General features: G+C 41.3%; 1 protein-coding gene and 1 pseudogene across 1 annotated transcript in view; one reads left to right on the forward strand and one right to left on the reverse strand.

Annotated features, from left to right (window-relative positions):
• Positions 1-26235, forward strand: part of Pla2g4a (phospholipase A2 group IVA) — a 277980-nt gene that overhangs the window by 15061 nt on the left and 236684 nt on the right. The window lies entirely within an intron of this gene.
• LOC119089097 lies at positions 1439-2776 on the reverse strand (annotated as a pseudogene).

The following is a 26235-nucleotide window of genomic DNA, read 5'->3' on the forward strand; positions in this document are numbered from 1 at the left end:
ACACATTAGCCAGAAGCAGCCTGACCCCTAGTTGGCCTTTTTAAGGGAAAAAAATAAATGCAGCACCGGAAATCTGCCACGTGCAAGCCTTCCTTACAGAAGTGGAGAGATAACAGTTAAAGGTCAGACAGTCAACCTGTAGCTCAGGATCACATCCGATAGGAATTTAGGGCGGGTCTAGAGACCAGTTTTATCCAAATAGTCTTAGAAATACTTTTTTTTTTGTTTGTTTTTTCAAGACAGGGTTTCTCTATATAGCTTTGTGCGTTTCCTGAAACTCGCTCTGTAGACCAGGCTGGCCTCGAACTCACAGAGATCTGAGTGCTGGGATTAAAGGCATAACCATAGTTCAGTAGCCTACTACATTAACACTTGTACATAAATAAAGATAAATATATCAATCTATAAATCTTAAGTGTTGAGGAATGAGTTTTATACTAAAAATGGGCCAGTGGGATGGTGAAGGTGTTTTCCACCAACCTGGTGACTTGAGTTTGATTCTGGAACCCACATGGGAGAAGCTGAAAACCAATTCCCACAAGTTGCACTCCCCCATAGCCATGCACACAAATAAAATAATAACTGTAAAACAAATTCATAAATTTATTGCTAAGAATGCCTAATTCTCATATGTGAAATGGAATATTGCCCCTCCTATCTTACCCAGGGTTTCTTATCTGCATACCTTAATTTGTTTGTTGTTGTTGTTATTTTGTTTAGTGATGGGGCCTGGTTAGTCCAGACTGGCTTGAATTCCTGATTCACCTGCCTCAGCCCCCCAAGTGCTGGGATGGCAGGGGTGTGCCACTGCATCTGTTTTACTTAATTTGGTTTTATGCAAAGGATTTTGATTCTGTCTCTGTCAAGGACCGACCTTTCTGCATGTGTGGTTTTCAGAAGGCAGCATTTAACCTGAAGCATGCTTATGAACTTGGACAAGGAAGTGCATGATGTTATAGCCTTGGTCACGTGCTTACACTGGTTACACCCCAGTTTCCTCATTTGTTCAAAATTGTTGTAAAGATAAGTCAATCCCGAGGACTGCTGTCAAGTATGGGGAGAAATCGAGATCCACCATGTGCCTCGACTTCTGGCACAAGCCTTCAGGCCAGCGTTAATTTTGCTATGCAAATTTCACTCATCACTTCATTTCTGCTCCTCCGTTATCATCTTTTAAATTTTGTTTTATTTTTTAAACCACATTCTAAACCATTTATTCGGTAATAGGATACCTCAGGCTGCTTTTGGCCCTTGCATCCAATTCACTTGCTCCAGGCATGGAACCATGCAGCCTAATAGAGCCAACCAGCACACAGCAGCCTGTGACCACAATAATGATGGGCACAACCTCTTCATCCGCCACAGTTCCTGGTGACTCCTTTCTCCTCGTACTCGGGTGCTGGGACTCTACTGTCACTGTGAACTGGAGGTCTAGCACATTCACCCAACGGGAGGTGAAGGGCTCAGCCTGGAACCAGAAGCCCAGAAGGACCAAACGTAGAGAGGCAAACAGATGAGCATCTGGATGGCCGCTGTCAACAGGCCCGCATCCTTCAGGTGTTCTGCCATGCCCTGCTCCATGTCGAGGGCCATGCCACCATCCATCCAGGGCCCATCCTCAGAGAAGGCTGCTTGAGCCTTCGACCTCACAGAGTGGTAACTGGCCGTATGTACGGCTATACTAAAGTACAGGGACATCCAGGCCCCAAATGAGGAAGATGAATCGAGAGGTTCATCAAGGTTACAAGGCAGTGGATGGCATTGCCCCCAGTAAGACCCACAGTAAAACCTCCGAGTTTCTTCATTCTCTTCAAATATCTACTTCTTCTCTCTTCTGCCCACTTTGCCCTGGGTGCTAAAGAAATCCTCAGCTATGTGGCAAGGGTGAGCAACCAGAATTGCAGTTAGTAGACCCCACACCGGCAGCCAGCCATGCACTTTTTGGATCTTTAAAGCACTTGCAGATGAATATTTGAGCTGCTGGTTATTAGACAAAAAAAAAAAAATTACCTTCTTCATTTGACTGACAAAATGTTGGATGGCCGGAATATGGCTCCTTTTTGTGGCTCATCTTGACTTCATCCTGGTACAGTGTGCTTTTAAATTTAGGTTCTTCCATTGACATTTCAGGACAAACTGGCTCTGCAAATCAGCTGTTTTCACTTATAAATGTTGAATGTCATTTATTTTAGCAACAAATGGAAAAAGTCTATTTAGAGAAGATGTCAACCTCTAGCTTTTAAGTTCCTTATCAAATATTTTCACTTAGGAAATAATTTTAAAGCCTGGTGTGCTGATGTATGTCTGGCATCCCAGCCCTTAGGGGTTGGAGGAGGCAGGAAGATGAGGAGATCAAGGTCATTCTCAACTACATAACTAGTTCCAGGACAGCCTGGCTGGAGGAGACCTTGCCTCAGAAAAGCTGTCCTTTTTTTTTTGTTTGTTTGTTTTGAAATGAAAAGTTATAAAAATAACTTAATAGGCACATTTAATACATTTAATTTTGAAGCTATGTGGAGATGAACTCTTAGCATTATTTCCAAAATTTAACCTAAAGTAATCCTCCTAGATTTAGCTAAACCTTTTGAGCAGCTGACGTGTTTCTGTTTTAATTGCTATCATTGTGAGGGTCATGGAGCCCCTGTCGTGGCCTTCATGTGGAGGTAGGAGGACGACTTTTATGGAGTCAGTTCTCTCCTTTCACCTTTATATGGGTTTTGAAAAGTGAACTTAGGTTGTCAGGATGTGCAGTAAGTGCTTTTACCCACTGCGCCATTTTATTGGACGCGAGTGTGAGTGTGAGTGTGTGTGTGTGTGTGTGTGTGTGTGTGTGTGTGTGTGTGTGTGTGTCATAGGAAAGGTACATGTGTGCAGGTACCAGCCGTCATGTGTGTGCATGCAGAGGCCAGAGGAAGACATCAGGAGTCCTGCTCTACTTCTCTGCACCTTATCCCCTTGAGACAGGTGTCAGTCAAATTGGAATGAGCTAATATAACAATCAACCTATGCCATAAAATATTATTCCTTCTTTACATTGTTTGGCAGGAAGGAAGGAAGGAAGGAAGGAAGAAAGGAAGGAAGGAAGGAAAGAAGGAAGGAAGGAAAGAAGGGAGGGAGGGAGGAAGAGAGAAAAAGAGGGAGAGAAAGGAAGGAGAGAGAAATGGAGGAAGGAAGGAAGGAAGGAAGGAAGGAAGGAAGGAAGGAAGGAAGGAAGGAAGCATTTAAACCCCTTTTCTTTGCCATGGTCACTCTTACACCAGTAATTGTTAATATAGAAAAAAAAATACCTGGTACAAATGTTTATTGTAGTTTGCTAAGACAATGCTGCAGTGGCTATATTATTATTATTTATTATTATTATTATTAAAATATCATCCCATCATTAAATCACAGCACTGATGAGTATCTGTAGAAGGAAAGCATGGTGGGTAGAATAAAGACGTCTTCACAGAGCTCTGTCTGAACTTCATTATTCAGACAGCTCTGTGGATCATTACCCAGAGCCTCAGATAGGATTAAGGCCACATACCTAGCAAATTACAGACATGAGGCTTAAATATTTATCCTTTCTTCTGCCTACACTGCCTAGTAGTAGGATCCCACGTGGTTGGGGGGGGGGCTCTGGGTTCAAGTTCAGCTAATGCCTTGTTGCTTGTTCTTGTTACCTGAGTGTTTTGTGTTTCAGTCTTCCTATCTGTGGTGCTTATAAGATATGACAACACAGGTGAGACATCTAGATCACGTCTCACATTATAAACTTCCTGTAACTGTCAGGTGTGAAATGTATTTAGGTGTTAAACGTGAATCACAGATGAAAGTATTTTACTATTTGGCATGTAAAAGGGTGTGTGAGGCTACACCCTTCATTTAGTTTTTTTTTTTTTTTTTTTAAGGGAAAGGATGATCACAACTTTTCCATTTTTATCTATTTACTTATTCATATTTTTTGTGGTAATGAAGACCAAACCCAGGACCTTGCATATATTAGCAAGCACTACACAACTGAGTTCCAGCCCCCATATATGTTTTAATGTCCTTCATATTATTGATTTGGGAATCATAGTAGGCTTCTCTATATGAAGTCTCTCTACATATTAAATATGCAAGTATGTATTACTTGTACAATGGTAGGCAGTAATATCTTTGAGGCTTAAACTTTATGCTAGAAAGAACTTGCAGCCATCCTCCTGTCTCAGCCACTTGAGTGCTGGGATTATAGAGGTAAGCCACAATGCCTAGCAAAGAGGAATCTTTTTAAGGAAAGGGATGTAAAGTATCAAATTGGGCAGAAGAATGTACATATATTTAGAATCCAGAGTTGATGAGAATGCTTAATGTGTACAGGCACTTGCCACTGGGTCTGATAAACATTTGATCTCTGGGACCCACATGGTTGAAGGAGAGAACTGACTCCCACAAGAGCACGAGAGCACGTACGTACACACACACACACACACACACACACACACACACACACACACACACACACACACGCACGCACGCACGCACGCACGCACGCACGCACACTACGTTTAAAATGTAAAAGGCTAGGTGTGCCGGCACACACCTTTAATCACAGCTCTTGGAGGCAAAGCAGGCAGATCCCAGGCCAGCCAGTCGGCTACAAGACGAGACTGTCTCAAGAAAAAAAAAAAAAAAAAAAAAAGAAGGAAGAAAATGAAAGACAAAAACATGTGAATGTAAGTCACAGAAGAATACAAAATTTAGAAATAAAAAAGTCCCACACTTACAAAACTGAAAACAGCTTACTAATTAGTGAATTACATGTCATATGTTTTTCTTGCAGATTTTGTTTCATATTATACATTTTAAACATCTCCTTTTCCTCTTAAAAGATTTTAGGATAATAGTAACACAACACTTAATTTTTTTTTTTTTTTGAGGCTGGGTTCCATAATGTAGGTGCTGATCACTACCTCATCTCCCACAGTGCTGCGATTCTAAGGACTGGTTTTTGTAAAGATGGGGTCTCACCATATACTACACTGGCTTATATGTAGGGAAAGTTAATCTTGAACTCCAGAGAGCCTCCAGTCTCTGCCTTCTGAGTGCTGGGAATAAAGGCACGTACTGCTACACCAAGCCATTTTTTATCTTTTGTTTGAGACATGATTTCCTGTAGTGCAGGCTACACTTGAACTTGCTGTATAGCTGGTGATGACCCCAAGATGAGCAGCTGTCAGTAATCCTATTTTCAATGATCAGATTTTTCTCTCCTCTCCCCATACAGCCTAAAGTGACCTTGAATTCCATAGTCTCCTGCCTCTTCCTAACAAGGACTGGCCTCACAGTCTTTCCCCAACACTCCCATTCTATCCGGAACTTTACAGACAAGGACACAAAGGCACAGAAAGGTCACACAATTTGCCTAAAGTCAAACTGAAATTTGAGGCAGACAAGACTTAAGCCGTCATCATCAAGTCTGAGCTAAAACCAAAGGACAAAACCATCCTGCCTCAGGCTCCTCGGTGTAGGGATTACAGTGTGAGCCATCATCATGGTTTAGTTGTTTCTTTTCCTTCCCTCCCTTCCTCCCTCCCTCCCTCTTTCCTTCCTTCTTTTTCCTGTTAGATGTAACCAACTGTCTTATTAAGTAAGAAACACAGAAACAATGCAAAGAAGAACGACAACAGGTCAGAGCTAAGAGCTAAAACCTTACCCTTCCTCCTGCGGTGGTCCTACCTCTCTGAACCAGAACCACTTCCTGTGTGTCTGTCTTTTTATAGTGTTTCTGTTCTGCCTTCTCATTGGTTGTAAACCCAACCACATGACCGCCTCGTCACGGCCTGTCTGTATAGACTTTCAGGTTTTCTATGATTGGTATTGAGATTAAAGGCATGTGTATCCAATACTGGCTGTATCCCTGAACACACAGAGACTTACCTAGTTCTGCCTACCAAGTGCTGGGATTACAAACGTATGCCACCACTGCCTTGCCCTGCTTTCCTATGGCTTGCTAATAGCTCTGACCCCCGGGCAACTTTATTTATTAACATACAAATAACATTTGAATACAAAGAAAATATCACCATACTTTACTTGTTTCTTTTCCTCCCCTCCCTCCTTCCCTCCCTCTTTCCTTCCTTCTTTTTCCTTCCTTCCTCCCTTCTTTCCTTCCTTCCTTCCTTTTTTCCTTTTTTTTTTTTTTTTTTTTTGTGTCGGGGTATCATGTACCAGGCTGGCTTCTAACTCTCTGTAGTGGAGGATGACCCTGAACTCTAACCCTGCCTTTACTTCCCAAGTGCTGAGATTAGAGACATAAGCCTGGTGTAGGCTTTATTTTTAAAAAAATTTTCTTAATTATTCAATTCTTAAGAAATTACAGTAACTGAAGTTAATGTAGTGGGCATGTGTGCTTCTTTTATTCTTGATGTTAATGGCTGTAAGATCCTTATGAGGATGCTGTAATTTGACCTTGAAAAGTAGTATCTGAGAACGACCCTCTCCTTCCAGTGGCCTGGAAGCTTTATTGACTCACTGGTAGACAGTTAATGTCATTTGCTTTTGGCATTATGGCTTATTTATGGCTTATTTCCCTTGACCTTTTAATTATGTTCATTATACCAATAGATTTCCTAATGTTGAAAGCTCTTCTTTGGGAAAACCCCTATGAGTCATGCAGAATTAATTTTTTTTTTTTAAATGTCTCCCTATACTACTATCATTAACATTGATCCTCTTGGGAAAGATGGCTCTGTCCTGGGTTTTATGTTTGTTTGTTTGAGATAGGTATTTGCTATGCAGTCCACATTTTCTTGTTTCTATGTAGATCAACGTGGTCTTGAATTCATTGTAATCCCTCTGCCTCAGCCTTGGGACTGTAGTTTTAGATCATGTCTTTGTCAGCATTTGCTACTGCACTTTGGTTGTGTGTTAGCCTGGATTCTTCTTTGGAGGAAACAGAAACATACTCCAGCTGATGGAAATGGATTCACACCAAGGATGTGTCGTAGTTAGGATTACTGTTGCCATAATGAAACAGCGTGACCAAAGCAAGGTGGAGAGGAAAGGGTACATTTGGTTTATGCTTCCACTGTTCATCATTAGAGGCAGTCAGGGCAAGAACTCCAACAGGGCAGGAACCTGGAGGCAGGAGCTGATGCAGAGGCCATGGAGGGGAGCTGCTTACTGGCTTGCTCCTCAAGGCTTCCTCAGCCTGCTTTCTCATAGAACCCAAGACCACCAGCCCAGGAATGACACCACCCACACTGGTCTGGGCCTTCCCACAGGCTTGCCTACAACCTGATCTTATAGAGGCATTTTCTCAATCGAGGGTCCATCTCTGATGACTGTAGTTTGTGTCAAGTTAATGTAAAACTAGCCAGCACGGGTGGTGGCACCCACTCACCTAGAATCCCAGCACTCTGGGAACAATGGATTACTGGAAATTTGAGGCTGATCTGAGTTATGTAGCGAGTTGGAGGCTAGCCAGGATTGTACTGTAAGACCCTGTCTCAAACAAACAAACAAACAAACAAAAATAAGAAAGGAAGGAAGAGGGAGAGAAGGAGGAAGAGAGGGAGGTAAGGGGAGTGGAGCAGGGAGAAGAAAGGAAGACAGGGATTCATGAAGACATTTGGAAGTTTCTGGGTATACGGAACACTAAACTGGAAAGAGGCTGCATACTCAGGCTCCCTTTGTCACATCCTTCTCTCTCTCCTTCCTGACTTTTTCCCACTCCAGCCCAAGCAACTTTTATTAAGATACTCTTAGGAAAACAGGAAAAAAGAAGTGCTGTGATCATAGTACTTGGGTGACGGAGTTAGAAGGATTATCAGGAGTCCAGGCCGGTTCAGGCTATAGAGTGAGAGCCCATCTCAAAAAGAAAAGCAAGGGGCTAGACAGATGTCTCAGGAGTTGAGGGTTCCTGTTGCTCCTGTAGAGGATCCTGCATTTCCCGGCATTCACACGGTAGCTTACAACCATCCATAACTCTAGTGCTGGGAACTGAACCCAGGCCCTTCTGTAGGATCAGTAAGTGTTCTTAACACTGGGTAATCTTCCACTCCCTATTCCTACCCTCTTTTACCCAATAAGGAATTTTCATCCTTTAGGATGAAACAAATAAAAAGGTTGTTGTTATATAAACAAACAAAAAACTTAACTGTAACTCCCATATCATTGTATACTTTTCATTTTTTAAAAGGATATACTTATTTTTATGTGTGTATGTATGTGCACCTACATGTAAGTACGTATACCATGTGTTTTTCTGATATCCAAGGAAGCCAGAGGGAATGTCAGAAACAATTGTGCCACCATGTAGGTGCTGAGAACTGAAATCTGCAAGGGCAGTAAGCACTCTTCATGGCTGAACCATCTCTTTAGTCCCTGTATACTTTTTCTAAGGGTCCCCTGGCTTTGTACTTTATGCTTATTATGTGAACACTTATGTAAGGAACATCTCTACAACTAGAATGCACACTTCATCAAAAAGACCCTCAGGTTAACACAGAATTCTGTAGGTATCCAAATCTGGCCTCAAATTCATATCCATCTTCCTGCCTTAGCCTCCTTGGTGCTAGGTTTGCTCATCCTTACCATTATAATGTTGTCATAATGTTTTCCCTATGTTTATATGAGTGAATAAATAAACAAGTGATTGCAAAATGACTAGAGTCATTCATACCCATGTAGATCTTAAACTATCTATTGACGTTTAGTATTATAAACATCTCACCATAGCAGTCAAGTTGTATGCAAAATAATGGATACTTTGCAACATGAATTGTCTATAATCTACAACAATACACTTCTGCAGTTACAAATGGTAAACTTTCTCTGCAAATAGATACAATCTTACTGAAAGAAGTTGAGTTGTAGAATCTTACGTTTGAAAACTACAGCTGCACTAAGATCATCGGGGAAGACATGATTCACTTCAGTTAAATGGTCTGTATTCGGAAGTTCAGGCTTGAGAAATAAGTAAACAGCAGTGGCCCTTAAGAAAGATACCAAGTGTTTTCCACAACGCTGTATATTTCCACTCTATTCACCTCCTGGAGCATTAATCAGAACCAACAATTTCAGAAGCACATCGTTGCCATAATTGCATTAACTATGAAGACAGTCTCAGTGACAACATGTCTGCCACTGTCACAGACAAAGGCGACATGTGGATGTAATGTGCAGGTGGAAAAGCTTCAGGCAGACTTAAGACTTGAGTCTGGCTCTCTGGTAGCCATCTTTAGCTGAGGAAGAATAACATCCATCTCTCAGCGTTGTGGCGAGGAGTTGCTAGCAGCGTTGACTGAGTTTCCCCCCATCAGTCATGTTTACCGAAACCGTTTTTTTTTTTTTTTTTTTTTTTTTTTTTTTTTTTAAGCTCTGCATGTGATGCTGGTACTGAGCCAGAGTTTTCTATCTCTGTTCTTTCTGTGCTTGTCTAGTTAGGGAGCTCCTGGGCTGGGCCAGTTCTTCTCTACTCAGCCATTCCCCAGCATTTCTGTTGTACACAAAGGTCTTAGAAGTATCAGGTTTGGGGTACAGTGTAAGAATCAGGCTTTTGTAGATCTTGAAGGTCTTTTTGATGTAACATCTCTGTCTCCAGTCATTAAAAAGCATCTACTTGGCTATTTTGCTCCAGTTCTACTTCTCGGATGGTATCTGACTGCCTGGTTCACCAGACTAGTCAGGAACACTAGTCTGCCTGTGTGAAGTTAGCAGCCCCGGCTCCTTGGTAGAGAGCCAGGAGGAGAGTCTGAGGAGTAACATTCTGGCTTCACAGCTGGTTTTGCATCTGGATTTTAGCTTCCTCTCTTGTGAAGGATAGATGATACATGAGATAAGAGGTTTTTCTATAAGAGGCCTGTAGTGAGAATCAGAGCATGTGATATAAAAAACACTGTGAATCTAAGTGGGCTGGTGCTACACGGGTCTGTAAGTCCATGAAATCTGCATTTGGCTACGTCTCATTCATTTAGGAATTAGTGAGTAAGACATTGCCATTGAACAAAATGATCAACCCAAACAACATGGCTCCGAATACATAATTTCATATATGGAGGCACTACTCTAGTACAGGAATAGAAACAAGAGCCTGAGGATATAGCTCAGTGGTTGAGTGCCTGCCTGGTGTGCACAAGGCTGTGGTTTGATCTTTGGCCCCACCTAAATCACACCTGGTGGCACGCTCCTGGCATCCTTGCCCTCAGGCAGTGGAGGCAGAAGAACCAGAAGATCCAGGTGGTCTCCAGCATCATAGGGTGGTCAAGGCCAGTTAGTTAAGACCCTGTCTAAGCAAAACAAAACAAAGTAAAAAAATAAACAAAAATACCTGTGTGTGTGCGCACACACATTTTAGTTTAGTTTAGAGTTTAGTTCCGAGTTTCCCATTCTTTGACCAACAAACGTTTCTTAGAATGTTAGTGAGAAGCAGGCAGGTTATTGGAATGTTTAAGAAGATCTTTACAATTCACCATTCACTGGACAACTAGCCAGGCAAGACAGTGAGCACCTGTAATTCCAGAATTTAAGAGGCTGGGTCAAAAGGATCACTCCGAGTTCCAGGCCGTTCTGGACAACCATAACAAGACCTACTGTTAAAAATACAATGTGAATAAAAAGCAACAACAATAAATCAACAAATCACCATAAACCATTCACTTTCAAAGAGTTGAGCACAAACTAAGATGTGAAGCAAAATGATAATTTAAAATTCCTGTTGCGTGCGGAAAGAAGGCGAGGTAAGGGTGTTTTATCTATGGCAACATTAGCTGCCAGTTAAAAGCAGAAACCACATCCTTCCTAGATAGTGAATACAGAAGGAAGTGAGCTGGGAAGGGAGTGGGCAGTAAATATTTTGTGTTATCTGTTAAAGTAACAACACTATGGAATCTGATAGAGGGACATCTTTGATTAAGATTACTATCTATCGGCTAGATAGTTAAGAGTGGTTGCTGCTCTTCCAGAGGAGACAAGTTCGGGTCCCAGAACCCATCTCGGCTGGCACACAATTGCCTGCGATTCCAGCTCCAGGGTCTCTGGCGTTCCTTTGCCTCCTCAGGCACACACATGCACATTCCTGAACACAGACATACAAACACATACATGACTAAGGTAATAAATCTTTAAAAGAAAATGTCCGGTGTGGTGGCATCCTCCTTCAATTCTAGCACTCAAGAGACAGAGACAAGCAGATCTCTACGCGGTCCAGGCCAGTCTGGCCTGTATATTCGAGGTCTGAGCCATTTAGGGACTCCTCAAAAAACAAAGAAGAGACTCAGATTTTGCGAACTATTTGGTTAAAGGACCAGTTTAATGGGGTCATATATGGTTGTTACCCCCGCTAAAGAACGCTAGTTTTTGGATCATTTACCACCCTTCCCAAGAATCTAATAAGCTCAGGAAGTTTAGAGCTGTGAAATGTTTGAAGAAACTTCTTTAAGCACCAAATCCCCTTACAAACTGCATTAGACAGGGTTCTCTGGAGGAATAGAATGGGTAGAATGAACACACACACACACACACACACACACACACACACACACACACACAGATGTATTATAGAGCCTCACATGCTGTGGTCCAGCTAGTCCAACAATGTCTGTCTACCAATGGATGTTCCCTGAATCCAGCAGTTCAGTCCACAAGACTGGATGGCTCTACTGCTCTTTGGTATATATACAGGGATCCCAAAGAAGTGGGTTCTAAGGCCGGTGAAGAAATCAATTTGCCTGCAAGAACAGGGGCAAGCAGGCAAAGAGCAAAAGCTTTCTTCTTCCACGTTCTTTGCATAGGCTGCCACCAGAAGGTGTGACCTAGATTGAAGGTGGATCTTCTCACCGTGAAAGATCTGGATTAAAAGTGGGTTTTCCCACTTCAAATGGTTCAATTAAGAAAAATCTCTCATGGGTGTGCCCAGCTGCTTGGGCTTTAGTTAACTCCAGATGTAGTCAAGTTGACAACCAAGAACAGCCATCAACCCACAGAGCATACAACCTTCTGTAACCATCTGTGACTTCAGCTCCAGGGGATTTGACACCTCTGGCATTCATGGTCACCTACACTCATGTCCACACACCAACGTGTAGCCACACACACCTGCACTTAATTCATTAAAAACAATAAAAATAACTCTTTAAAAAAAGATCTCCCATATGACATAAAATTAACTTTAAAAACAGTAGTGTTTGGCTGCTCATGGTGGCACACGTCTGTAATTCCAGTACTTGGGAGGCACCAAGATTGCCAAAAATGTGAGGACAGCCTGGTCTACAGAGAGCTGAAGGCCAGCCAGGGCTATACAGTGAGACTGTGCTTCAAAACATGAAACCAGAACAAAAAGTGACTCTCATTGTGTATGAAGTTTACTTATTATCCTGTTTGTGTATTGGTACAAAATCCCCCCGTGTGCTATGATTGTTTAGTACGGTGAGATTTGTTTTTCCAGGGTGGGTAGCTAAGACAGGGTCTCACTGGCTGGCCTGGAACTCACTCACTAGCTAGTCTAGGTGGGCCTTAAACTTTCGGCACTCTTTTTGTCTCTACATACTCAGTAGTAGGACTGTAGGGTGTGTGTGTGTGTGTGTGTGTGTGTGTGTGTGTGTGTGTGTGTGTGTGTGTGTGTGTGTGTGTGCATTTTCCCACCTTATCAAAGAGCTGACTATGCATTGGCTCTGCCAGCTCATTAGCTGATGATTTCGGATTAGTAGTGTATACTTGTTCATTTCAGTTCTCTTATCATGGTGCATGCGGGTGGGGACAGACATTACGTGGCCCTGGCTGGCTTGAAACTCACCTTGAATTCACAGGGATCCACCTGCTTCTGCTTTCTGCATGCTCTGTTTAAAGGTGCATGTCACCATCCCCAGAAAACTGTAATCTTAAAAAAAAATTTAGGAAAGAGTAACTATTCATCATAACCAGTCTTTTCTGTAAAATGACCACTATTATAAAAGAATGCTTTGAATATTAACTCGTGAAAATTACCCAGCGCATATCAGGAAGTCAGTCACTGGAAATATCTGTTCTCTTTGCTCAAACACTGTTTGACTTAGCCTGTTTGCTCTCGGTGAGTGGACAGTGGGAAGAATGAGTGCAACACTGAAGACACCTCAAGTCTTTATTGCAGAGCATGAAATATGAAACACGAAACGCTTCAGAAGGCATTCTGAAGAAAAATGTACCGTCCCGAACAGTGTGTTGCATGCACATGACTTCCTTACCCCGATTTCCACAGTGCCGCTGTGAATCTTCGTTTACACGTACCTGCAGACTGCTCAACCTCTATCCTGCATGTTGAAGGTGATAAAGGGCAGGGCCTTTGGGAGGTTATTTCATGAAGCCTCTGCTGGTGAGATTACAGCCTTTATGAGAGAAAAACCAGAGGTCAGTGAACCATCTTAGCTGATAAAGGCACTTGCCACCAAACCTGACAACCCAGAATTTGACCCCTGCAACCAACATGGTGGAAGGAGAGAACCGATTCCTGAAAGTTGTCCTCTCACAATGCGTGTGTGTGCACATAGACACTGGCAATGCATGCGTGCATGCACACACACACACACACACACACACACACACACACACACACACGCACCAAATTTAAAACAGAGAGAAAGAAAGGGAGGGAGGCAGGGAGGGAGGGAGGAAGGGAAGGAGGGAGGGAGGGAGGGAGGGAAGGAGGGAGGGAGAGAGTAAGGAAGGAAGGAGGAAGGGAGGAAGAAACCCAAGCTACTCCTGTCCCTTTTTCCCACAGAGAAGACATCATTTACAAACTAGGAAACAGACACCCTCAAGACTCTGAATCTTGATCATGGACTTCTCCAGAAAACATAAACTTCTAGTTGTCCTGGTTAGTTTTGTCAACTTGACACAAGCCAGAGTCACCTGAGAAGAATAATATTAACTGAGAAAATGCTTCTATCAGAGGACATATAGAAAAGTCTGTCGAGGAATTTTTTTGATTAATGATTGGTGTGGGAAGGCAAAGCCTAATGTGTGTAGTGCCGTGCATGGGCAGGTGGTCCTGGCGTGCATCAGAAAGCAGGCTGAGCAAGCTGGGGGAACAAGCCAACACACATTGTTCCTCCTTGGCCTCTGCGTCAGACCCTGCCACCAGGTTCCCACCTTGAGTCCCTGCCCTGACTTCCCTTCATGATGGACTATAAACTGTACACTGAAATAAACCTTTTCCTCCCCAAGTTGCTTCTGGTATGTTCATCCCATCACTGGAAACCAAACTCAGCGGAGACACTGTTGTTTCCTAGCTTCTCTGTGATACTGTTGTAACAACTCAAATGGACTAAGAAATACACCCAGGATCCGAGTTTATGTCTTCGTATATTCACTCCACAGAATTGGTTAACACTTGGTCTATCTCCAGTTCTAACTCACTTATCTTTTTAATATGCCTCTTGCCTCCCTATCCCAAAGTGGAAGTTGACAGAGTGAGTAAAATCTTTTGATAGGCATAGACCTCTTATCAATAAAGAAAATACTCCATACATGGTTGGTTTTTGTGGTTGGCTGGTTGGTTGGTTGGTTGCATGTTCTCACTCTGAAGCCCAGGTTTGCCTCAAACTTGTGGAAATTCTCCTGCCTCACCCTCCTGAGTGCTGGGATGACAGATGTGAGACAGAACATCTGTTTGCTGAATTTCTGAATGTGGAAAGGATTTCCCTCCCTACCTCCTTTCTTCCCTCTTTCGCTGTCTGTCTGTCTGTCTTCCTTGCTCTTTTTTAGAGATAATCTCTCACTCTGTAGCCCAGGCTGGCCTTGAACGCCTGATTCTCCTCCCTCAGTTTGGTTTACAGGCATGTTATATGCTATCTGGCTGAGGATTTTTTTTTTGTTTGTTGTTTTGAGACAGCGTTTCTCTGTACAGTTTTGGTGCCTGTCCTGGATCTTGCTCTGTAGACCAGGCTGTCCTCGAACTCACAGAGATCTGCCTGGCTCTGCCTCCTAAGTGCTGGGATTAAAGGCATACGCCACCGCTGCCCTGCCAGATATTTCTTTCAGGATGGCATTCATTCCTTCTAAGACAAAAGGCCACTTGGAGAATTTATTTAATATCAAGTTATAAAACAGAAAATCCCTAAGCACTATTACAGTCTTTCCACTTGACAACAAAAAGATCTGAAATTTATGTCATACCGCTTTCATCTTGTTTGTCAATAACTTTTAATTAAATGTGAACTAGAAAATATGTGAATTTCATGACTGAGCTACTTGGGTTCTTGATTTTTTTTGTTTTTATTTTTATCTTTTGAGAAGGCTGTCTCTATACCCATATGTGGCTCCCAAACAGGTTTATCCTGCTCCTGGGTTCCTGATATGGCATACCACTGAATTCATCATCAGTTTCTTATTTGTACATTCATATGGGGATTTTGTACCTTTACTACAGGTTAATTCTCCTGACTGTCCTTTGATCTGATCCCATTAAACATCATTCATTCAAGTAGTAATTTTGAATGCATCCCTTACAAGGCTTCTCTTTTTAGTATCAGAATTATTTATTACAAGTACATATGAAGGATTGTTTGTCATTTATGATGACAATGTGGCCCAACATTGGAAAATGCAGAGCTATGCTTTCATTTGCTCATCTAAGCTATTGAACAGCCACGGTGTGTCAGACACTCCTCCTAGGGGTGGTATGGAGACATAGGCGGAGATCAGAAGTATTATTAGAACTTCCAGAACAGAATGACGGACTCTCTCGTAGAGGAAAGCCACGAATTTAGGACAAGAGCATCGAGGAGCTGATTTGAACATCAAGTGTAAGTAAGATTAGCTAATATTCCTGTGAGAGTGGGTTCACGGATGCAAAACCTAGCCTTTGAGTCATGTCTGCCTCATAGAGAATACAAATGATAAAAAAGATTAGTATCCATAATATAAAAAGAATTCCCAGGTGCCAATAAGATCAACAACAATAAAATCAACCAATGGGTAATATAAACAAGACATTTTATGGAAAAATGACATAAGTATATACATAAAAGTTACTCTAACTCATAAACTTAATGCTATCATTTCATATTTACCTGCTTGTCGAAAATTCAGAAGTTAAAATACTTTGAGGGCAAGGGTCCCGTACACAACTATTTGAATTAAGTAACTTGTTTCTTTAATTTAGTAGTTGTTTGTTTATGAGTTTGTTTTTGTAGCCTGGGCTGCTTCAACCTTACTGTGGAGCTGGCCATGACCTTGAACTCCTGATCTTCCTGCCTCTGCCTCCCGAGTACTAGGATTATAGGTTTGTGCTACATACCCAGCCCTTGCCTTTTTTAATGTCAGAAAAAAGATACTAAAACATTGAAAGGCAATGTAGACTTATGCTTAAACTTTATGAAGATACTCTAATTGGGAAGTGCACCATTCACAAGAGCAAGCTGTATCTCTGTTTTGTATTTGTTTTTCATATTTTATCCTTAGGGCTTGGTGCCATTCTTACAGACACAGAATTCCTCCCTTTTGTGGAATGTGTAATTCACAAAAAAACCAACTATATGTGAAAGTAGCCTGACTTTACGCATTTTGAATGCCAGTTCACTGCCTCTGTGAAGAGGCTCATCCGTATTTTTCCGTCCTTATTTGAACACGATGAAAGCTTGTAAAATGGAAAATTCCAGATCTTAAGAATGTGTTTATTTAAAGATTATTTCATTAATAAAATCGTGTTCATTCAGTAATGTTAGTTATAAATTTATTCTACTGACATGTTCTACTTCTTAATTTGTAAGTGGTGGAGAGTGGCTTAGAGATTTAAGCTCTGAATGGCACCATACATCATAATCCCAGCAAGCACTGAGGAGATTGAGGCAGGAAGATCTTGAATTTGAGGCCAGCCTGGTCCTCCATAATTCTGTCTCTAGAAAAGAAAACCCAGAGGCAAACACAGATTAGCAGTGAATGTGGAGGTCACTGTAATACGGCCCCCTATAGTCTCACTCACGGACTGATTTCTTCACTGTGGTAGAGTTGTCAAAACATGGCTTTCTGTCTCATTTCCTGCCTTGCCTCAGAACTTGGCTTAAGGTTTTTGGTCTTTGCTCTCTGATATTTTGTTAAGAATCTTTTTGTTTGGTTGGTTTTGAGACATTCAGGCTGGTTTGGTACTCATTCCTTAACCTGGCCTCAAACTCATGGCCATCCTCGTGTCTCAGCCTCTTGAATGCTGGGATTACAGGAGTTTACCACCACTCACAGCCACTCCAGGTAGGAATCTACGACTTCTTAAGTCTCTACCAACACATGGGCCAAGTTATTGATAAGATTTTGATTATGAAAAGAAACTTCATTATTGAGTGTTGATCCTTTTAGGTTTTTGGAGGCAAGGTCTTGGTATGTTGTTCTGGATGGCAGGGGATTTACTCTGTGACCAGCTTGGCCTTGAACTAGCAGTAATTCTCCTGCCTCTGCCTCCCCAGTGCTGGGATGACAGCAGGATACCACCATACTTGGCTTAATGGGGGCCTGAAAATGCTTTTGAAGCCCTGAAGAAGTCACAGGAGTAATCTAAATTATCCCCAATCCTAAGTGGAAAATTGCCTTTGATGTACTGTTTCTCAGTATCCTTCCTCTGAGTTAGCATTTCAGATCTTTTGGGGCCATTGGCCAAGAACTAAAGGGATTTTTTTCCCTTAATTTTTCTTTGACATTAAAAAACACATAATAAAAGTCCTACTGGAGTTGAATGTGAATTTCCAGTTTGTTCACTGGTCTATGATACATCTATGAGACATTTGTTTGACGTTATCCAGTGCCCTTTCACCTACCTCCAACTAATTCAACTATTCTCATTCTTTAAAAATTCAATTAAAATGGCAAATTATTATGTTTCCCCTTCTCTTGACACCTTTCTTCGAGACTGTCTCAGGCTATCCTCCAACTTGCTAGTCAAGAATGACTTTGAACTTCCTGATTCTTCTGTCTCCACTTCATTAATATTCCTGTGTTGGAGACTGAACCCAAAGCTTTGACAAACACCCTACCAACTAAGATATATCCCTAGTCCATCAATAAGATTTGTTGTTAAATGTTTTGCTTGTTTTTTTTTTTTTTACAAGATCATGCTATATAGCCTGAACTCCATATGTAACCCCAAGTGGGTCTTCATCAAACCCATCCTTCATCCTCTGTGTCAGCTCCTGAGTGCTGAGATTCACAACTATTTGCCACCACATATGGTTAATATTCTGTATTAGGGACTAATATGAAGGTGTGTATTGTGGCAATGAACTGGGTGGCAGTGACCAGGAAGAATTGAGAGAAGACAGTGCTCGGGCTGGGCAATTGATCCCCAAACAGTGTATAAACGTAGGCTGCACTCACAGTGAATTCACAGGAGTAGAGATGAAAAATTAAGGAAGGTACTAGGATGGCATGAAGCAGGGAATGAATAGAAAGACAAATGTTATTTTGTATAACTTACCCATTATGCAATAGACTAGATTGCAGGAGAAAAAATTCACTTTTGGTTTGTAGAAAACTTTGAAGAAATTTCATAACATATGCTACTTGTGGGATATTGGTACACTGTGTGAAGATGTATTGCTGTGATTGGTGTAGAAAATGCTGAACGGTCAATAGCTAGACAGAAGGTATAGGCTGGGCTTCTGGGCAGAGAAAGAACTCTGGAAGAAGAAAGGCAGGATTTGTCCGGGTGACATGGAGCAGAAACAGGAAGTGTGGGATGGAAGAAAGGTATCACCACATGGCAGAATGTAGATTAATATAAATGGGTTGATTCAAGTTATAAGAGGGATTTTTGTTAGTGTGACTCTTTTCACACATAGCTAAGGAGAAGTTATCCATATGCCCTAAGTATATAGGGGAAATTGTGCCCAATAAATGACCAATCACACTGTTAAAAGTTCTTGGGAAAAGAATCAAATGGGAAGGCTAAAATAACACACAAGAAATTCACTGCAGGAAACAGCTAATACATTCAAAAGGCAATAACACTGAAACACTATGTTTTGGCTTCAACCTCTATCAAAGTCCCTGGTCAGCCTTGTCAATGCCAGCTGAGGTCCTACTTCATATTTCTGCACTAGTAGAACAATACTAAGCTAAGGCCAAACTTTCATAATTAATAATAAGTCTCCATGTTGTTATTTGTGAGTTGGCGGTCCCAACAAAAAAGAATGACTACAACTACTTCTCTAAGTCAGATATATAGTGCATATTTTGTTCATACACTGAGTTTCACTTTATGCTTTTTGTTTGTTTGCTTGTTGTTTTTGGAGAAAATGTCTCACATTGTAAGTCAGGGCTATCCTCAAACTCACCACGTAGCCCATCCTGGCCTTGAGCTCTTAGTGGTCCCCTTGCTACAGACCTCCTAAATGCTTAGGTTGTAGAAATGAGCCACCATGCTTGATTATATAATGTTTCTTAATTTTAGAGTGTTTTCTTTCTAAGAACATTTAACTAGAATGTCAGTAGTTTCACTAAGTATGGCAAATAAAAGACAGAGATCATATACCGGATAAAATTATAAAATCCATTATGTGCTACTTAAAATAGAAATGATTGCAACAGGTAAGTTTCTGTTTACTTGTAATTCCATTGCTCAATGGTGACATGAGTTTCAAGAGTTAAGTTTATTCTCAACTGTACAGAAAACTTCAGGCTTTTCTCAATTGCCTTCCCCCAAACAAACTCCAGAACATAATTGAATTTGAATGTACCTAGTAACATACTTTAAAATGTATAAAGCAAAAATTTGCAAAGGCTTAGGGTAAATATGCAATGTACATTTATAGTAAGAAAATCTAAAGTAGCTGCAATAACTGAAAGATTAGAGAAAATTTGAAAAGAGCAAAGATTTGAAGATTAAAATAGAATTTTATTCTGGAACTCAGTGGCAGCCACCTGTAATCCCCAAATTGGAAGTCTGAAGCACAAGGAGCTGGACTTCTAGGCCATCCTGAACTAAAAATTGAGAACTGCCTCAGGACAAGATGCCTCCCTATCTATGACATGTAAAATACAGCACATATATTTGTGGAACACACATTCTTTTCTGGTAATGAGGAAGCTATTTTAGTTTGTTTTGAGATAGAATCTTGCCATGTATCTCAGTCTGGCTTGGAGCTCACTATGTGGCCTTGGCTAGCCTCAAACTCATAATGCCTGTTTTAGCCTATTGAGATCTAGTATTACATTCATGCACCACTGATACCTGGCCTGATATATATTTAGATTTAAATCTCTGAGGACTGACTCTAGGGTCCTACATATTCGAGACAAATACTCCACCAATGGACTACAACCAGCCCCTTTTTACTTTTTATTTTGAGACAAGTTATCATAAAGTATCTAAGCTGGCCTTGAACTCAGTAGCCAAGGCTGGCACTGAACCTTGGATCCTCCTGCCTTGGCTTGTCTGTTTGTTTATTTGCCTTTGAGACAAGTTCTCCATCTTTATCTGAAAAGAATTCTAGGTAGACGCAAAACATCAACAATGAAACCAGACATTTTACATTCAAGTAATTAAAAACACGTACTGCTTTGGATGCAAACATTTGAGTATCTGCTATTTAATGCTGCTATGGTAGCATTTGGGGACATAAGAGATGTAGTGATGAGCCATGGGAATTTGAACAAAGTCAACTCTAGACTGGACAAACATTATATAAAACCGGCAGTGGAGTGCTGAGGGTGGTATTACAGCCTGATGTTCTAGCATTTAGGAGCTGGAGTCAGGAGGATTCAGGGCTCAAGGACAATCTTGGGTTACATAGTAAACTTGGGCCAATTTTTACCTCTTTCAAAAGATCCAATCCAAACCAAAACAACAATGAGGAAAAGAGAAGTTTGACTCCATAATCCATGGTTGGGGATTATCTTTGTATTTTTCACTGCCTGAAACGAAAATAGGACAAAAATGAGCAGCAGGATGTGGCTGAGGATCAAGAGTGTTAACATACAGAAACACTGACAGGTATTAGGCCCTCAAGAACTGGTTCTGAGTATTTGTTACCTGTTTCACCCTGTAGAGATAAATGCCAGTCAACATATATAAGTTTAAACCATTTTATGTGCCTGTATGGTAGACCATAGCATGGATGCACTGTTGTGCAGAATACCCTGTATTGATGGAAATATTAAGTTACTCACATTGTAGCACTGGCCATGCCAAGGGTTACCATGATGCATAGACTGAATCATGGAGACGAGTCTTGTCATGTAGCTAAAGCATGACTTAGAATAATTGGAGTATGAATGTATTTTTGGCAAGCTAAGGAAACTTTTGGAAGCCCCTCCCAACCACACCTAACATGGCACATTTGGAATGATTTTTGACAGTCTCTTTATTTCTGGTTTGCATGATGTAAAGCCAGTGGGTGGTGGGCAGGGGTGGGAAGGGTGGTTTATATGTAGCAGATCAGAGACTCTGTATGTCTTTAATTCCCGGCTATGTCTTTTTATTTTTTAATTTTTTTCTTCATTTATTTATTGTTCTTTATCTATTGCTTAGATTCAAAATGTGATTATCTAATGTTTAGATAATTAATTCCTGGCCCAAGCTTGTCTTCTAGATCTCTCGATCATATTCTTGCCAACACCAAATACTTAATCTTTTCACAATGTTCTTGCCCTGGCTTATATTGTTCTTGCATCCATCTCTGCTTATGTTCAGCTCCAGACCCTGCTAGATACCATCTTCTTCACAGCTTCATCTTTTCCCATTCTGCTCCTCTCAGTAGAAATCTCTCCTCACTCCATACACTGCACCTGCACCCTTTCACGACTTCTCAGTTGTGACACATGGATTTCGAGACAGAATCCTCTGCTGAATATAAGCTTGTTGAATGCAAAGCCTTTCCAGCATCCTGCCTTGATGCACTTAGTGCTTGGTGATATTGTTTAAACAAGTGAATGAGGATAATGAACTAAGAAGAAGATGACAAGGTGAGATTGTCCTGGGAGGTCAGTTCATGAGAACACAAAAAAGAACATGGCCATCCTTCGATTGATGGACTCACAGTGAATGAGCTATGGCCACTGGTAACCATGGGAAATGTGAGTGGCTATTTGAATTTCAGAAGTATAAAACTCCTCAAGTTAACCATATTAGAGTTCTCTAAATGAACATAACTTTGTGTGTGTGTGTGTGTGTGTGTGTGTGTGTGTGTGTGTGTGTGTGTGTTTTAAAAGATTTATGTACAGGCCATGGTTCAAGTAATCCAATGATGTTGTGTCCTGAGAGAAAGCCATGAGACTGGAATTGTCTCACTAGTTCCACTCTGGTGCTGGAGTCCTGGGGGTTTCTTAGAGAGCAACTGGTCTTCAGTCTCCATTGGGATCCTGAGAAGTGGGTTCTAGTATCAGTGAAGGAAGGCCTCAGCAGCAGGATAGATGGAACTGCCAGGGAGAGTGAGGGCAAGCAGACACAAAGCAAAGCCTCCTTCTTCCATGACCTTTAATGTGGGGTGCCACCAGAAGGTGTGGATTAGGTTTGCAGTGGGTCTCCCAGACTCAAATGAGCCAATCAAGAGAATCTCTCAGAGCCATGCACAGTTGCTCGGGTTTTAGTTGATTACAGATGTAGTCAAGCTAACAGACCACCCAGATTAGCCACTGCATCAACTTAGCTTAGGAAACACGATGTTAAGTATGTGCATTTGACTTATATTAATTATTTCACACAAATACCCTTCTTCGTATTTAAGAGAAAAACAATTTTAGATATAGGCCATTCTACTAAGGTGACGTGAAATACTTTTTCAATCTACCTAAGATCATTCATTTAGTGTTTCTTTTGCATATTTTTCAGTTAATTATGAATCTTATTTACAATGATGCTTGCTACATATCTGAAGTCGTTCGTGAGTACAGCCCCCATTTTGGTATATGCCCCTCTCTGTCTGCCTTTCTTTCATTCTCTCATCCCTTCTCCCCCCACTTCTCTTCCTTTTTATACTCTTCCAACATGATCTCACAGTGTAGCCTAGGCTGGCCTTCACCGTGCAATGCCTCTGCCTCTGAGTGCTGGCAGGTGTGTGCTACTGTGCCTACATATTTCTTTTAAAAAATAATAATGTAATATCTACTCAATTATACAAATATTGGAAGAAGACCTCTGCGCTAAAATGAGTACTCTACATTTGCCTTTTAAAGCTGATTTTCATACAATGGTGAAAAGAACAGAAAATTTGGAAGCTTTCATTAATTACACAAACCAGAGGAATGAATGATTAACTTGAAGGATGCCATCCAATTAAAATCATTCACACTGGAGTATAAAGTGTCATGCCGGATTGCGAAGTACTTGAACAAAGATGCCCACATTCATCTGAATTCTTGGCTCCTGGTATGAAACTGACATTCAATGAGCATCTGTTGAATTAGTGATACATGAGGAAAAGAAAAGTGAAAGAATGAATTCTTAGAATTCCTGCTGGTTTCAGAATTGGAAGGGGCATACCTGAGAGTTCAACACAACAGGAAGCAACTACTGTAACCCTTTGGCTGAAGTTTCAATTCAGGATGCAGTAGGGCCGGCTTCAGTGAATTTCCCAGTGGCTTTTTATGGACCATGACTTGTCTTAAATATCCAGAAGCTTCACTTTTCACTGTTTCTCCACCATCCACTCCTACCTCTCTGGTTGCTTAGAGACTGTTGTTTCTACCTAGGCATAATGTGACTTTGGGTCAATGATGACTCAGATGGACATCCTAAGGTGATTCACAACAATGTGCTGCACCTGGGTGATCCATCCTACAGAATACTTATCTAGGTCTGATGCCCATTTTTGTCTAGAATGTGAACTGCCTTAAAAAAAAAAAACAAACAAACACAGGTGTTATGACCATTGAACATAACAATTTGTTTATTGCATATGAAAATTAACTTATAAAATTCTCACCTTAATATGGAAGTCTCATAAGTTTTGTTAAAATTTCTTAAGATCATTAAAAAACTGTTATCATGTTTCATTTGATACTACGGGCCATCCATCCATTGTCCACATAGTCAACCCCTTACTAGGAGCACAGGAAGAAATTCTATACTTGAGAGAATTCAAGGAAATGATGTAGCATATTTAAAAGAAACAAATTTACTTTTTAAAATCGTTTTGTTTTGCTTGCTTTTTTTTTCTTTTGAGACAGGATCTTACTATGCAGCACTGACCTGTAGTTCACTACTTAGCCCGGGCTGACCTCCAACTCCTGGGTGATATTCCCGTGTCAACCTCTTAAGTGCTGGGTTCTCAGGTATGTGCCTCCATGCCTGACTAACAAATTTATCTTTATATTAAGTAATAAATAAATGTGTCTACAGAATCCATCTGTGATAAAACAGTTCCTGAGATCTGAGATCAGCAATACAAGGACTTCAGGCATTTTGGGGAGGGGCACCTGTCACAATCATATAGCTGGCTTGGAATTCTAGGTCTGTTCATCTTCTTCACTGCTGGGATTACAGTTTGCACTACTACGCCCAATTCTGGATCTTTTATGAGTATTAAGCTTTCAGGATGTTGGTTTTTGGACCAAGTGTGGGAAATGCCCTGACATCTTGACTGCTTCTGCCTCCTCTCAGGTATTCATCACATGCAAGCCAACTCATACTCCTAACATATAAGTTTTTTTAATTATCGGGAATTATGGGGGTCCAGCCCCTCAATAGTCCCCTCCCAGGGTCCAGGAAGAATCTACAACCAGCTGATAATTAATCTTTGATGAAAAGAAATGAATCTATGTACATGAGACTCCTTAGTTCATACACTTTATTATTCTGATAGTTTTCTCTCTACACAGTTTCTATCCTGCTCTCATGTCTAGTTCCTTTCTTGCCTGATTTTTTTAATATTTATCTACTGTCCCCTCTAGGTTCTATCTTAATTTCTTCATCTAGTTCTGTCCCTTCTAGGTTCTCATCTATCTAGTTCTTTCCCCTATCAGCTCCTCTCCCGTCTCCTTCTCTCTCATCTGGCTCTTCCTCATCTTGTTCTTCCCCATCTGTCTTTCTCATCTTTCATCTCATTCCTCTAGTCCTCTCTTCTAGCCCTTCAATCTAGTTCTTCCCCATCTCAGTTTGTTCCTCTCAAGTTCTTACCCATCTAGTTCTTCCATTCTCTTTTCTCCATCCTGTGCCCTGGAAGTCCTGGTATAAAAAGGGAGGGTCCGAGCTAAATTGAGTTAAGCTATTACTTAACGTCCACCTCTCCTAGGCGGTGTCTCCTTGCGGAATTTACCTTAAGTCAGGAGACTTGCAGGTGGGCTGCTATCATTGTTAGTCCTTTGGAAGTTGGGCGCCCCCCTACCCCCCGGTGGTGTTTCCTGTAGTCCTTGAAAGTGGCTAAGGGAGATATCTGATTCCAGAGAAAGCCTTTCCCCGATGCTGTTCTCCAAATACCTGGAATATGTATGTCCGGAGAGTGATCAGTTCACACTGTTAGCCTTTCTTAGGGAAAAGTCAATTGGGAAAACTATGAAGGCACACATGATTTTCATAACAGAATACAGCTGATACATAACAAGCCAAGCAACACCAAAAACTCCTTGGGATTTGGCTTTCTCTGGAGGAATTCCCTGATCCCTCCAGGCAGTAACTTTGCTATAACCAGCTGAGTTCTTATGATATATTCCTGCGGCCTGCAGCACTTAATCTCATGTTTTCATCTTATATCAATGGAAGAGATAACTACCTGACATTTTCAGTGTTCTTGAGTTCCTGCCTCTCTGCCTTTAAAGGAAGCTCACTTTCTTCTCCCATCTCCCATCTATCCACAGCTAGATACACTCAAGTCAATTTCTCTTCTAAAAGAAGAGCGTTCCGTTCACAGTCCCATTTATCTTCTGCCTTCTTTTCCACTTCACTCCACAGAATCATGCTGTTGACCCTCTAACCTCTTCTCTTGAAAGAATAGCCTAAGCATAGCAATGCTTCAGTGGCTGTTATCAAAAGGCCTCCAGGGTTTGTTCACCACCTAAACAAAACAATATCCTATTTATTCTCATAATAGAAGGGCACATGTTACGTCATCCCTTCATTTGGAAGCACCACCTTCTTAAGGTTTCCAAAGTAGAAACATCACCTCAGCTGTGTGAGGTTGTTCTTACCTGTAATCCTAACACTTGGGAGGCTAAGGCAGGGGGATGGGCATGAGTTACAAGCCAGCTTGGGCTACATGATAAGTTTGAGGACAGCCTGGGCTTCATGGCAAAAGAATGTCCTTAATAACCACCGAGATGTGGATACTTAGTTTCACACAATAGCATAACCTAAGCAAGGAGGACTGTTAAAGA

This window comes from Peromyscus leucopus, chromosome 15 (genome assembly GCF_004664715.2).
Source record: "Peromyscus leucopus breed LL Stock chromosome 15, UCI_PerLeu_2.1, whole genome shotgun sequence".
Classification (NCBI taxonomy): domain Eukaryota; kingdom Metazoa; phylum Chordata; class Mammalia; order Rodentia; family Cricetidae; genus Peromyscus; species Peromyscus leucopus.